This window comes from Lycium barbarum, chromosome 6 (assembly GCF_019175385.1).
Source record: "Lycium barbarum isolate Lr01 chromosome 6, ASM1917538v2, whole genome shotgun sequence".
NCBI classification, from domain to species: Eukaryota; Viridiplantae; Streptophyta; class Magnoliopsida; order Solanales; family Solanaceae; genus Lycium; species Lycium barbarum.
The window spans coordinates 58427630-58443081 of record NC_083342.1 but is presented as its reverse complement, the minus strand read 5'-3'; positions in this window follow the sequence as shown (position 1 = coordinate 58443081).

Sequence of the window (15452 nt, the reverse complement as noted above, 5' to 3'; positions counted from 1 at the left end):
ACAGCCAAGTTCTGGAAGTCCTTTCAAGAAGGTCTAGGTACCCAAGTTAAGCTCAGTACGGCGTTCCATCCGCAGACTGACGGACAAGACGAGCGCACTATTCAGACCTTAGAGGATATGCTACGGGCATGTGTATTGGACTTTGGCGGTAGTTGGGATGAGCATTTGCCTCTTATTTAATTTTCCTATAATAACAGCTATCATTCCAGCATTTAAATGGCCCCGTATGAAGCCTTATATGGAAGAAAATGCAGATCTCCAATTGGATGGTTTGAAACCGGAGAAGTACAATTGATAGGCCCCGACTTGATCCAACAAGCAGTTGAAAAGGTTAAAGTGATTCGAGACCGACTGTTAACAGCTCAAAGTCGCCAAAAGTCTTATCCAGATAATCGCCGGCGAGATTTGGAATTTGAGGTGGGCGATTGGGTGTTCCTGAAGATATCGCCGATGAAGGGAGTGACGAGATTTGGCAAGAAAGGAAAGCTAAGTCCCAGATATATCGGACCCTACCAAATCATTCGCAAGGTGGGTCGAGTAGCCTACGAATTGGACTTTCCTTTCAGAGCTCGAATTCGTGCATCCAGTATTCCATGTTTCGATGCTCCGCAAGTGTATTGGAGACCCAACAAGAATAGTCCCGATTGATGATGTGCAAGTAACAGAGGAGCTAACATACGAGGAGATGCCCATTGCCATTTTGGATAGACAAGAGCGAAGGCTTCGGAATAAAGAGGTTGCTGCAGTCAAAGTTCTATGGCGGAACAATAATAGGGAAGAAATGACTTGGGAAGCGGAGGAGAAGATGAAATCTATGTACCCCCATTTGTTCCCATCCCCAGAAGAGATTCAAGACGAGACGTCGATGGTGTAAGGTACGTATGTTTTAGTTTTGTGTTTTTGGCCGTGTGTGGACATAAATGTGTTGATATTGTGATATAGCCTTGTGAGGCAAAGATATTGTGGGTGTTGTAATGGAAAGGTAGTATCCAACTTACAAAGGAAACTCTGGCAAAATTTTTCCAGAATCCCCTAGTGTCGATCATTCGAGGACGAATGTTCCAAAAGGGGGGAAGAATGTTACACCTCGGAAATTTCTCCGTACTTGTATGGTGAGTGGATTGATGAGAATTGAGTGAATGATGTTTTATTAAGTCTGGAATGGCTAATTAAGAATTTTTGGAAATAAGAAAGTCGCGGAAAAATTTTCAGCACAATGGTCGTATATGGCACTATTGTCACACCCCGACTTTACTAGGGTGTGATGGGCACCCGACCCCATATCTGGAGCCGAGCGAACCTGCTGACTCTTATTACATTGATAAACTCTTGTATCAATTAAGAAATAAATACATGGTAAGCCCTCCAATATTTGTTTTTCATAAGTAATGTCTATCATCATATGGGACCCGCGACATGAAACGTAATAACATTGTGACGGTTGAAGCCGTCTACCAAGCTGACACTCTATACTCATGACTCTGTCTGCAAAGTCTCTAACATTGAATAGACACCATAGCTCATATACTCTGACTCGGCAGCACTCCAGAACAAGTGGAGCCCGCCAACTCCGCTGGAACATCTTCTATGATAACTGTGGCTCAGCTGGTGTACCTGCGCGGCATGAACGCAGCCCCCGAAGAAGGGGGGTCAGTACGAGTAATGTACTGAGTATGTAAGGCATGAATAGTGACATAATAAAGGAATATACAGTATGAATAATAACGGAGTAGACATATGGAGCTTATCTTGGGACAGAAATAACCTGTACATATGAATGCCTTTCAGGCAGATGCCATGCATGCTTAGTCTTTTTTTCCAGAAAACAGTACTTCTTATTTACATGTACAGAAAACAGAACGTTTCAGAAAACGGTATCCTTTATTCACATTTACAGACGCCGAGTACATCGGCTCTCCCACCCCCCTCCCCAACAGTGTCCCAACATATCATATATAAATATATATAACATATACAGACGCCGTATCCGGCTCTCCCATATCCCGCGTCCGGGACGAAATCTAGCTGAATCAGGTGGTGATGTAACAGTGGCCCTTCCCCTTTTCCTCATATACATATAGATATACATATTCACATTCATATACATATGTCATACAATTGGCATGCATGAGAGCCCAAAGAAGGTCATGTGTCCATCGGAGTGACGTAAGGTCGGTGACCTCCGATTACATTATGGAATAATCATGGTCACTTTGTCTCACCTTGAAGGAACGAGTATTTTAAGGCGAGACTACCAACGGAAAATAGCTTTAAGAGAGAGCATAGAATGAAATCATAGACATTATAACCGCCAACTAATATGCTTTGAAGTCTTTTAGAAACTAGTGTCATAGCTAAGGAATAGAATTGAGGTTCAAGAACTAGTATAACACTTTCATATTCATATAGGACTCTTAGCTCAAGACTCTTAGTCATGGAATCATTCTTGTCGTACTTATCGTAGGCATATTCTCTTTCTCAACATCATCATTATCATTGTCATCATAGGAGTATCTTCGTTAGCATAGTTACAGTACTTGTCATTCGGTGAACGGAATACGGATCAAGGGTTTCTTTGGATTCTGCTTCAAAATAAATCAAACGGAACAATAAGGAAAATTCGGGGACCATGGGCCCACCTCGGGTCAAATGAGGCGGCGTACCAAATTTACATATGTTACATGTCATGGCGTTACTTGTGAGGGTTTTAGGGTAGTCGGGTCCTATTTATGCGAGTTCTAGAGGTTTAGGAAATTCTTCCAACATTTTTGCACACTTTTTAGTTCAATTCTACTGATTGAAAAAGAGAAAACTTTAGGCGCGGATTCCGGAGAATAGAGTTGTCCCCGAGGCTCGTATTCGACCTGTTATGTCTAAGACATGCCAAAGAAGGAAGGGTGAAGCCTTACATACCTTTTCCGCTCCTTTTGCTTCTCCAAACTCAAGCTCCAAATTCACCAAAATCTACAAATTGGTCACATTTACCAAACCTTAATTAGAGCATTTAGAAGTGGGATTTTAAAGTAACATTTTTCTACCGAAATTTCGGCAGCATTTCCCCTGTAAATACATCGTCCCCAAGAATCTATCTTGGCCAATTTCAATCAACAACAATCCGGGAATTCAACCCGGCCAAACAATCAACAATACCAACAATTTTTCTAGCAACATTTCAATATCCAACTCAATCCAATTCAATTCACACAATCTTTCAACAACACAATCAACATATTACTTTACCGAAACCTTCCAATTCAACAACAACCATGCACGTCATCATAATTCATGTGCACTTACTTTAACAACAACCTTCATTCTATATCACATAATCCATAACAATCCAATTGCTAAATAAAACTAATTCATCACATTCTACTATCACCACTTCCATGCATATTTCCATAAATTTTTCATTCATTTCTTAATATTCCAATGACAACCAACATGCTACATACACTTCATGCATATTTCTATGAATTCTCATCCTTTTTATACATTATAACAACAAACAACATACTACATAAAATCATTCCAACACAACACAACACCACACAACACACGGCCAATACCATACATGCACGGCCACACTTCAACATCATTGATTTCATGTTTTTCATGCATTTATCCATATCACAACATGTACCAAGCATCCATAACATATAAAGGAAGATTAGTTCTTACCTTTTTCCTTCAACTTCCCACTTGACTATAGCTATGAACTTGCACCAAGGAGGGGATTTATTGCTCCAACACTTGCACCATGTTAAAGAGGCCCTTCAACTTAGTAGGAATACTAGAAGAAATAATTTTTTGGAACAAGATTTCAAGGGGTCAAAATCCCCTAGCCATGGCCGAAACCCTCTCTTTTTCTCCACTCTCCTCATTTTTTTTTTGTTCTTCTTTTTGTCTTGAATTAGAAGGTAAACTCATATATATATATATATATATATCTCCAAGCATGTGAGGGGCACATGACCCTCTCTAGAAATTTCTTGACTTTTCCCACCTTTTTCTTGAAATTAAAGAAAGAAGACTAAGTGTCTTCTTGTGTACACCTTAGTCCCAATTAATTACAAATGTGCACATATTCCACACAAGTCACACGGCCAACATGGCCTTTCAAGAACCTTCATGAAATTTTTGTGACATTCCCGTCTTGCCCTCCGACTTTCCTTGATATTACCATTTACCATTTTGTGACTTTCTCTTTTTACCCTTAACCTTTCTCAATATTTCCATACAATAATATACATAAATAATATCCATAACCAACTTGTACATTAAAATAATTTTTGAAAATGGTCTCGCCCTTAACTTTCCACGATGACTTTGGAATTTCCAAACACACAAGATACGGGCTATAACAACTATACCGTCCGTAAAGTGATTTACGGACCGTATAGTGCAGTCGTCCTCCAGCTTGTCAAAAATCTCAACTTTCTGTAAATGTTGAATATGGTTAAATACGACCCAGTTTACGGCCCGTAGACTGGTTTACGGACCTTAAACTAGGTCGTAAACTGCCATGTCCACCAGCCAAACTTTCTGTTTTTGGAATGCTTAAAAACGCGCACAGTGGACGGACCGTAAATCAAAATACGGTCCGTATATGGTGGTTTACGACCACTGTTCACCCCGACATGAATTCATTAAAAATCAGATTTTGTGATTTTTAAAAGGGACTTAAGCTTCATTTCACTTCATTTTCATCCATACACCTCAAGAGACATTCTAGAACTCTCCAAATAATTCCTCCACAAGAATTCAAGAGAATTAAAGGGAATATCAAGACCAACAACACTAATTTCATGGAATCAAGGGTAAGAACTCAATAAAGGATCATCTAAGTGAAGAAATTCCCAAGAAGGTGGGACTAGGGTTTTGGCTAATTGAAGTATTCCAACTTAAGGATTGTTCAAATATCACCCAAGGTAAGTCTTATGATTATTCCATGTAGTTTGAAGTATTGGAAAGCTTAGACACTTGAAATGTAGAAGAACATAGAAATGGGTCATTACTGAGTGAATAGTGACATAATTGAATGATAGTGGAATTGAACTATGAATATTGAAGTGTTGTGAATACAAATACGTTATAAATGATGTTTATATCATGAAACAAGCATTAAATGTATGAAAACACAAGGATGAGCTAGAAGTAGAAATAAGGGAAAATTGGAGGAAAATGGTGGATTTTGCCAAACGCACGTAAATGACGATTGTCGATTATGATATTGCGAATAATATTATGAATATTGGGAGTTGATATAGAACGTGAGAAAAGTAGTATGAGCGAAGGAAGCGTTGTCCGACTTCTCCTAGAATTAGCGACACGTTCTTATAGTTAGTTACTAATGTTGATACGAATTCTCTTATGAAGGTAACGACGTGATATCAACGGAGAACAAGTGAGCGATATCTTAGCTAAACGACCAAGGTATGTGAGGCTAGTCCTTCTTTCTAAAGGCATGAATCTTTTAGCTTGAATCCCTATTCCCTTCATGAGTTCTTGCATTCCAAGAAGTTAAAAGCTTATACCTATGAATGTCTATATGAGATAAGTTATACAATATGATGACACTAGAATGATGATGATGTTATTCCTTGCCTACACTCACCTTATGTACTAGTCCTTTCAAGGTGAGGCAGAATGTCCATAATTGTTCCATAATGTAATCGGGGAATCACGACCTTACGTCACCCCGATAGAGTAAAGTTGATCATGAGTCTAATATACGCATTATGATAAGATAAGTATTTTATGATAAGCATATTACTATGAGCATTTACATTGAGCATGTCATGAGCATTTCACACCGGGCCTAGTTGGCCGGGCAGACACCGCTTCAGCGGGCGGCGATACGGATACACCACGACCTACGGGCGTGGGCAGACACCACTAGTGGGCGGCATGAGATGGTACCCCGGACGCGGGCTAATATTATTGATTATCACACCGTTCCGACATGGACGGGCAGCTTGCATATGATGCATACATGTTATGATAATGAGTATGAGTAAGATAGCATACATTACTTCATTTATGATTATCAGTCAGATACATATGTCTCATGTTGATGTTATTCTCATATTACTGATGTCTCCTTTCATTATGTATGCCTCTCATATTCGGTACAATATTAGTACTGACGTCCTTTCTGCGGACGCTGTGTTCATGCCCACAGGTAGACAGGGAGGAGAGCTTGGCCCAGGTCCTCAGTAGCTGTCAGCTGATAGATAGCACTCCATTGTTCGGAGGTGCTTATGACTATTCTTTTGATCTACATTCATATATGCATATTTTGGGCATGAAGGAGTCTTGTTCCGTCCATGTATTCATTATGTTAGTAGAGGCCTGTAGATACGCAGTGTGGGTTAGATGGTCTCATAAGATGTTTTCATATGTATGGGTATTATTTTGATGGCCGAGAGGCAAATGTATATAAAGTATTTATGTTTCGATTAAATATGATTTTCCTACAATTGGTATGTAAAATTGATAAAAGAGTATTAAATGAGAAAGATAAGCAGTAGAATGAGCGGTGCTCGGTAACTAGCTCCGGGTACCCGTCGTGACCCCTAGCTGGGTCGTGACAGTTCCCCAGGCATTCAGGCTATCCTACGACCAGTACACCTCCACAGTTTACGGGGCAGAGAATTGACAGATCTACTCTTTCCGGGCCGAGTCAGGGTTACTCGGGGTCTCAGTTTAGAGATGATTCAGGCCATTCAAGGCCACCTGTACCACGATGTTCCCAGTGTGGGAAGTTGCATTGGGGTCGATGCCGATTGGGCTCGGATGGCTGCTATTCATGTGGTCAACCAGGCCATATCATGCGTGATTGCCCCTCAGTACAGGGTAGAGGTAGGCCCCAGCCAGCAGGGTCAGCAGCCGGATCATCAGCATCTGTACGCCCTACGGGGCCAGTTTCACATGCGCCAGTCGGCCATGGTAGAGGTAGAGGCAGAGCTCCCAGTACTAGCGGTCCTCAGCATCGTATTTATGCTTTGGCTGGACGCCAAGATCTTGAGTCTTCTCCTGATGTGGTCACTGGTATATTATCGGTACTCTCTCATGATGTATATGCTTTGATTGATCCGGGCTCCACATTATCATATGTTACTCCATATATTGCGGGTCGATTTATAGTCGAGCCGGAGTCGATCAAACCTTTTGAAGTGTCTACGTCCGTTGGCGAATCGGTGATAGCTAGCCGAGTGTATAGAGATTGTGTAGTCGTGATATGTGACCGCCGTACTATAGCTGACTTGCATGACCTAAAGATGGTAGATTTTGATGTCATTATGGGCATGGATTGGTTGGCTTCTTGCTACGCCAATGTCGATTGTAGAATGAAAATGGTTCGCTTCCAGTTTCCGGGAGAACTAGTTTTAAAATTGAAAGGAAATACGGCGTCACCAAAAGGTAGGTTTATTTCCTATCTAAAGGAAAGGAAGATGATCACGAAAGGGTGTATCTATCACTTAGTGCGAGTTCAAGATGTTGAAGCTGAGTCGCCGACTCTTCAGTCAGTTCCAGTAGTGAATGAATTTCCGGATGTGTTCCCGGAAGAGCTTCCAGGCCTTCCTCCCAAGCGGGAGATTGATTTTGTGATGGATGTGTTGCCACACACTAAACCCATATCTATTCCTCCCTACAGAATGGCGCCCGCAGAACTGAAAGAGTTGAAGGAGCAATTGAAATACTTGCTTGATAAAGGTTTCATTAGGCCCAGTTCATCCCCGTGGGGAGCCCCTGTATTGTTTGTCCGAAAGAAGGATGGCTCCTTGATATGTGCATTGATTATCGACAATTAAATAAGGTGACGATTAAGAACAAATATCCTCTTCCGAGGATTGATGATCTATTTGATCAATTGCAAGGTGCCAAGTGGTTTTCAAAGATCGATTTGAGGTCCGGGTATCACCAAGTAAGAGTTAGGGAGAAAGATATCCCTAAGACAACTTTCAGAACAAGATACGGTCATTTTGAGTTCCGAGTGATGTCGTTTGGGTTAACTAATGCACCGGCAATGTTTAGGGACTTAATGAACAATGTATTCAGGCCTTTTCTGGATCTATTCGTGATTGTATTCATCGATGATATCCTAGTGTATTCTAGATCCGAGGCAGAACATGCGGATCACTTGCGTATTGTCCTTGGAGTTCTTCGAACTCGAGAGTTAATCGCGAAGTTTTCCAAATGCGAGTTTTGGTTGAACTCAGTGGCATTTCTGTGCCACATTGTTGCAGCTGACGGTATTAGAGTGGATAGCCAAAAGATTGAGGCAGTGAAGACTTGGCCAAGGCCCACGACCTCTACGGAGGTTCGTAGCTTTTTGGTCTTAGCAGGTTATTACAGAAGATTTGTTGAGGGTTTCTCTTCTATTTCTGCACCGCTTACAAAGTTGACTCAGAAGTCAGTCAAGTTTCAATGGACAGACGCTTGTGAACGTAGTTTCCAAGAGTTAAAGGGTCGATTGACTTGTGCCCCAGTTCTATCACTTCCAGAGGGATTGGAAGGATACGTTGTTTATTGCGATGCTTCAGGTGTTGGGCTAGGCTGTGTATTGATGCAACATGGCAAGTTGGTTGCGTATGCTTCCAGGCAGTTACGGAAACATGAGGAGAATTATCCTACCCATGACTTAGAATTGGCTGCGGTGGTCCATGCATTAAAGATATGGAGACATTACTTATATGGTGTCCACGTGGATATTTATACAGATCATAAGAGTCTCCAGTACATCTTCAAGCAGAAAGAGTTGAATTTGCGGCAACGACAATGGCTAGAGTTGCTAAAAGACTATGATGTTGAAATCCTGTACCACCCCGGAAAGGCAAATATTGTGGCTGATGCTCTTAGCCGTAGGTCGATGGGAAGTCTATGTGATGTACGACCAGAAAAGAAAGAGATGGCCCGTGATCTTCAGCAGTTAGCTAGCCTAGGAGTCCAAGTGGTGGACTCAGGTAGCAGCGGAGCTGCTATTCATAATTCAGCAGTTTCATCGCTAGTAGCGGAAGTAAAAGAGCGACAGTATGAGGATCCCACGCTAATGCAGTACAGAGATGCACTCCCTCAGAAAGAAGAGTCATCGTTTGATATTTCAGGAGACGGAGTTCTCCGATGCCGGGGTAGATTATGTGTTCCCGATGTGGCAGGTCTACGCCACCAGATTTTGAGAGAACCTCATTGTTCCCGTTACTCCATTCACCCTGGAGCGACGAAAATGTATCATGATCTTAAGTCCGTATATTGGTGGAATGGTATGAAGAAAGATATAGCGGAATTCGTGGCTCAATGTCCTAATTGTCAACAGGTGAAAATCGAGCACCAAAAGCCGGGTGGATTATTGCAAGCTATAGAAATCCCGACGTGGAAGTGGGGAGTGATTAATATGGATTTCATTTCAGGCTTACCCCGTTCTCGACGTAAATATGATTCCATATGGGTGATCGTGGATAGACTCACTAAATCAGCTCATTTCTTACCGGTCAGGACGACCTATGTGGCTGAATATTACGCAAAGCTTTATCTTAAAGAGATAGTGAGACTCCACGGTGTTCCAGTATCTATTATCTCCGATAGGGGAACTCAGTTTACAGCCAAATTTTGGAGGTCTTTCCAAGAGGGTTTAGGGACCCAAGTGTGCCTTAGCACGACATTTCACCCCCAGACCGATGGGCAAGCTGAACGTACTATTCAGACTCTTGAAGATATGTTACGGGCATGTATGATAGATTTTGGAGGAAATTGGGATGACCATTTGCCACTCATTGAGTTTGCTTACAATAACAGTTATCATTCTAGCATTCAAATGGCACCGTATGAGGCTTTATATGGGCGAAAGTGTAGATCCCCGATTGGGTGGTTTGAAACTGGAGAGGCCAAGTTGATAGGGCCAGATTTGGTCCAGCAATCTATAGAGAAAGTCAAGCTCATACAAGATCGGTTGTTAGCGGCTCAAAGTCGCCAGAAGTCCTATGCGGATAATCGTCGAAGGGACTTAGAGTTCCAAGTTAAGGATTGGGTATTCTTGAAAGTGTCGCCAATGAAAGGTGTTATGAGATTTGTCAAAAAGGGGAAGCTCAGTCCCCGGTATATCGGACCCTATGAGATTGTGCGCAAAATAGGCAAAGTGGCCTATGACCTAGATTTACCTCCAGATTTGGAGTCAGTCCATCCAGTATTTAATGTCTCGATGCTTCAGAAGTGTGTTGGAGATCCTACGAGGATCGTCCCAGTGAATGATATTCAAGTGATAGAAAAGTTAACTTATGATGAAATACCCATTGCCATATTAGATAGGCATGTACGGAGGCTTAGAAACAAAGAAGTGGCCTCAATTAAAGTTCTGTGGAGAAATAACAATCGAGAGGAAATGACATGGGAAGCGGAAGAGAATATGCGATCCAAATACCCACATTTATTTCAGCCATTGGGAGAAGTCCATGTTGAGACGTCGAGATCATGAGGTATGTATGATTCCTTTTTATGCATTTAGGTCGTGTGTGACCAAATTTCTATTTGCTATTGTGTTGTTTCCCTGTGAGGCATTGCTATTGTGGGTTGTTGTGACAGGATGGTAATGCCACATTACAAAGGAAACTCTGGCGAAATTTTGTAGAATTCCCCGAGACTTTAACATTCGAGGACGAATGTTCCTAAGGGGGGAAGAATGTTACACCTCGGAAAAATTTCCCGTTGGTACGCAAGTAAACGAACTAGTGATGTGTACGAGGAGTGCGAGTGTATAATGTTTCATGAGCAATGTGCGTAAATGGACGAGAATGATTAGAATGAAAAGTCGAGAAATGTGAAAAGTTGAAAGTTGGCAAAACTGCCCAGTGGTCGTAAGGTGCAAAATACAGACCATAAAATGGAATACGGTCCGTAAACTGGCGGTCGTAAACTACCATTCAAGGCTTCAACTTTCTGCCCAGTTGAGAAGTGGTAAAATATGACCTGGTGGACGGACCGTAAAGTGATTTAAGGCCCTTAAACCATGGTCGTAAATCACCATGCATGCAGCCAAAGTTTCTGGTTCTGCTTAAGGTTAAAGACGACCACAAGGGACGGTCCGTAAACTGGAATACGGACCGTAAACCTCCATGGACGACCACTGTTCACCTCAGCACAGATTTTCAATTCATTAAATATGAGGACCAAGACTTGGTTTATTTCATTTCTACATTACACCACTTCTCTCTAGAATTATCTCTCTACATTTATTTCATAAGTTTTCAAGGATTATAAGTCACCAACAACATAAACAAGTGAATCAAGTGTAAGCAAGCCATTAAATACCATTAAAGTCAAGAAATGCAAATGGAGAAAAACTAGGTTTTTTCTCAAAGTGAAGTATTATCAATCAAAGCTTGTTCCTACAACTTCTAAGGTAAGATTTATGAATTTTACATGATGTTTAAGGTATTAAAGAGTTGAAATACATGGATTGTAGAAAATATGGTCAAGTAGGTCATGAATGATGAATAGTGGCTTTTTGAGGAATAGTTTGAATTGAATCGTGAATGTTGTTGTGTTCTGATATGAATGCATTATAAATGGTATTAAGATCATGAACTAGACACTTTAGACGAATGGACGAAGTTGGATGTTATGACCATGAATATGGGTGAATTAGAGGCAAATTAAGGGATCTAAATAATGTGGATAACGTGAATGACTAATGGCCATTGTTATGATATTAATGAAGGTATAGACGCTAGCATTGGAAGGAAGCGTGCAAGTGTAGAATAGTCCGACGAAAAGGTATGTAAGGCTAACCCTTCTTTCATAAGGCATGGTTCCTTGGCCAAACTCTTAAATCCACTATATGAGTATGTTGTATTCAAGTGACTGACACTCCGGGCTCATAAGCTCACGACCCTCGATACGTGCTACGAATGTACTACGCACCCCATTGACGAGTAAGAATAAGATAGAGATGTAGCGAAAACGATGATGATAATGATGACGATGATGATAATAATGATGCTAAAGGTGCCTACGGGCTATTATATTCACATGTGCCTATGAAGGGCTATAATGACACCCCGAGCTTATAATGCCGGGTAGAATATATGTATATGGATGTATATATATATATATAAGTATGTATATGATTACGTAACGCGCACACACATCTGCAGATGGTATGGATAACCCTGAAGCCTTGGTAGGGCCAGGTAGAAATAACATTGAGCCTTGGTTGGCCAAGTACGTATGAAACACCGAACCTTATGGTCGGGTACGCTATGTATGTATATAAGTGTATGGCTATGTATATAATATGAATATGAATGTGAAAAGACTATGTATACGAATACGAGCCCTATTATGAAATACGCATGAGAAATGAAAAGTTCCTATGAAAGGCAGGTAAGTGCCATGATGATAATATTATTGTTTTCCCTCCTATTCCACTTCATATATTGTCTATGATGCTTCTACATTGATGTTGATCATGTTTTACATACTCAGTACATTCTTCGTACTGACGTCTTTTTATTTGTGGACGTTGCGTCATGCCCGCAGGTGCATAGGGAGACAGACTTGATCCATAGCTGCTTATTCAGAGATTACATAGCGGAGCTCTATTTCCTTTGGAGCCATAGCTTTTGGGTACTTATTCTTTTGTGTATAATTATGGGCATAGCGGGGTCCTGTCCCGCTCATGTGATGTGTTATACTCTTCCTAGAGGCTCGTAGTCATGTGCATATGGTTAGACATGTTCGGCCTTGTCGGCCTATGTTTTGTATATCATTTTGTCGGCCACGTTGGCCCACGTACATTGATGTGGCATAGATGCCTATGGTGATATAAATGTACCGTTGTCCAAATGGGACTAGTTGACGAATGAATGGAAATGTATGTATAATTATGTGGCTCACCTAGATGTAAGTATAAGAGTAAGATAAGAGGGTGCTCGGGTGGGTTAGCACCGGGTGCTCGTCGCGGCCCCGAGTCGGGTCGTGACAGAAATCAGAACAACTGAGGACCTAGGACTCATACGCGATTAAAATCCCTATGAATGGAATGGGTGTGTTATATCCCGTATTTTGTATATTCGGATATTTCAAGGTGATCGCGATAAGTTAAGGGTAAGGCTATATTTTGATCTTGTTTATCACCCAAGTTGTTTATGAAAGTTATTGATGTGGAAATATTAAGAAAGGCTAGGGGTAAAAAGAGAAATTCACAAGATGACTCATAGAAATACGGAGGAAGGCTAAGGGCAAAATTGGAATTTGGAGAATAATTTTTCATGAATTACAAAACAAAAAAAAAAAGTGGGCTTGAACTTAAGGGGCCATTTGGCCGTCCAAAAAAATAAATGGGCCAAGGCCCATATGGAGACTTAATACAAGTGAATAAAAAGGGTGGTCCATTATCATTTTAGTGAAGTTGTGAGGGTTGTTTTAGAAGATAACGTGATTTGAATATAGTATTCTTGTAATTATGGAAATTAATGTTGTTAGTGTGTGAATTGTTGGTGAAGTTCATGAAATTGAAGGAAGGAAATGTGTTGTTATTGTTCTTGTTCCATTTGGAAGGTTTCGGGTGGCATAGCATATAGGTTGGACTGTTGTGAATACTGTACGGACTGTTTAAAGTATTCTTGAATATTGTTTGAATGGTTGCGGATTAGAACTTAAATATGTAAGCAATTCTGAATATAACATAAATGGAACGCCGTCGAAGTTTGTAGAAAGAAGTTGTTAACATTGGAATGTGTTTTGAATTGATTGTCGATATTGTTGGAATAACTGTTGGCATTGTTGTTGCTAAGTTGGCCGAGTTAAATTCTCAGATTTGTTGTTGCATGTTTGGCCAAGTTGAATTCTCGGGGTTGGTTGTATTTACAGGGGAGGTGTTATCCAAAATTTCTGTAAACAAAGTGTTAGTTTAGGATTGGACTCTTAAGTGTCCATAGCTATGAAAGCCTAATGATTCTAGTGAAGTTGTGAGGGTTGGAGAGTTGTTTTAGAAGTTAACGTGATTTGAATAGTCTTGTTGTAATTATGGAAAATAATGTTGTTAGTGTGTGAATTGTTGGTGAAGTTCATGAAATTGAAGGAAGGAAATGTGTTGTTATTGTTCTTGTTCCATTTGGAAGGTTTCGGGTGGCATAGCATATGGGTTGGATTGTTGTGAATATTGTATGGACTGTTTAAAGTATTCTTGAATATTGTTTGAATGTTTGCGGATTAGAACTTAAATATGTAAGCAATTATTAATATAACATAAATAGAACGTCGTCGAAGTTTGTAGAAAGAAGTTGTTAACGTTGGAATGTGTTTTGAATTGATTGTCGATATTGTTGGAATAACTGTTGGCATTGTTGTTGCTAAGTTGGCCGAGTTAAATTCTCGGATTTGTTGTTGTATGTTTGGCCGAGTTGAATTCTCGGGGTTGGTTGTATTTACAGTGGAGGTGCTACCGAAATTTCTGTAAACAAAGTGTTAGTTTAGGATTGGACTCTTAAGTGTCCATAACTAATGTTTGATATCTTTTGACATTGTTGTAGATCTTACGAAAGACGAGACTTAAGTTCGAACTAGCTTAGGAAGCAGACAAGCAATGTAAAGCCTAACCTTTCTTTCCTTTGGCATGTCCTAGAGCTAAGTAAGTTATGATACGTAACTTTGGGTAACTCCATTCTTGATTCCGAGCTTGTTAATGATTCTTATTCACTCCTTGATATGAGTATACATAGTATAGTCGAGCTTATTGTACGATTAAATAACAAGCAAAGCATAAATAGTTTTTGTTTTTTTTAAAAAGAGTTCTGTAAGTTGTAACGTCCCTAACTTTTGTAGATGGTCTCGGATTGTCTTAGAAATGTTCGTAGAGGTTTCTATAATGAATGACGTTCCTAACATGATTGTTGCTTCGATTTTCCAAAAATGGCTTCTAAAACGTTCGTAAAAGGTCTTGTACTTCAAACGCTCATAACTTTCTTATACTAAATCGGATTGACCCGAAACTTGTTTCTGAGCCTTCAGGTGTTGGTAAGTATACTTGTCCATTGAGTCTTAAAATTGATTTATATGTATATGATTTTACTAACGATTTCGAGAAAATTTGTTTTATACTAAAGGAAACACAAGGTGAGATTTACTAATTAAATTTTCAAAACCACTCCGAAGGGGGTGCGAGGTTGTACTATTTCATTCCATATACGACTCATGTTTACATTTCATGGCATCATTATTATTATGTCGGGACCGGCATGCCCGAAGGAGCCAGGGTAGTATTATGTCGGAACCAGCATGCCCGAAGGTGCCATCACTATTATAATGTCGGGACCGGCATGCCCGAAGGGGCCAGGGTAGTATTATGTCAGAACCGGCATGCCCGAAGGGGCCATGGTAGTATTATGTCGGAACCGGCATGCCCGAAGGGGCCATCATTATTGTTAATGTCGCAACGGCATGCCCGAAGGGGC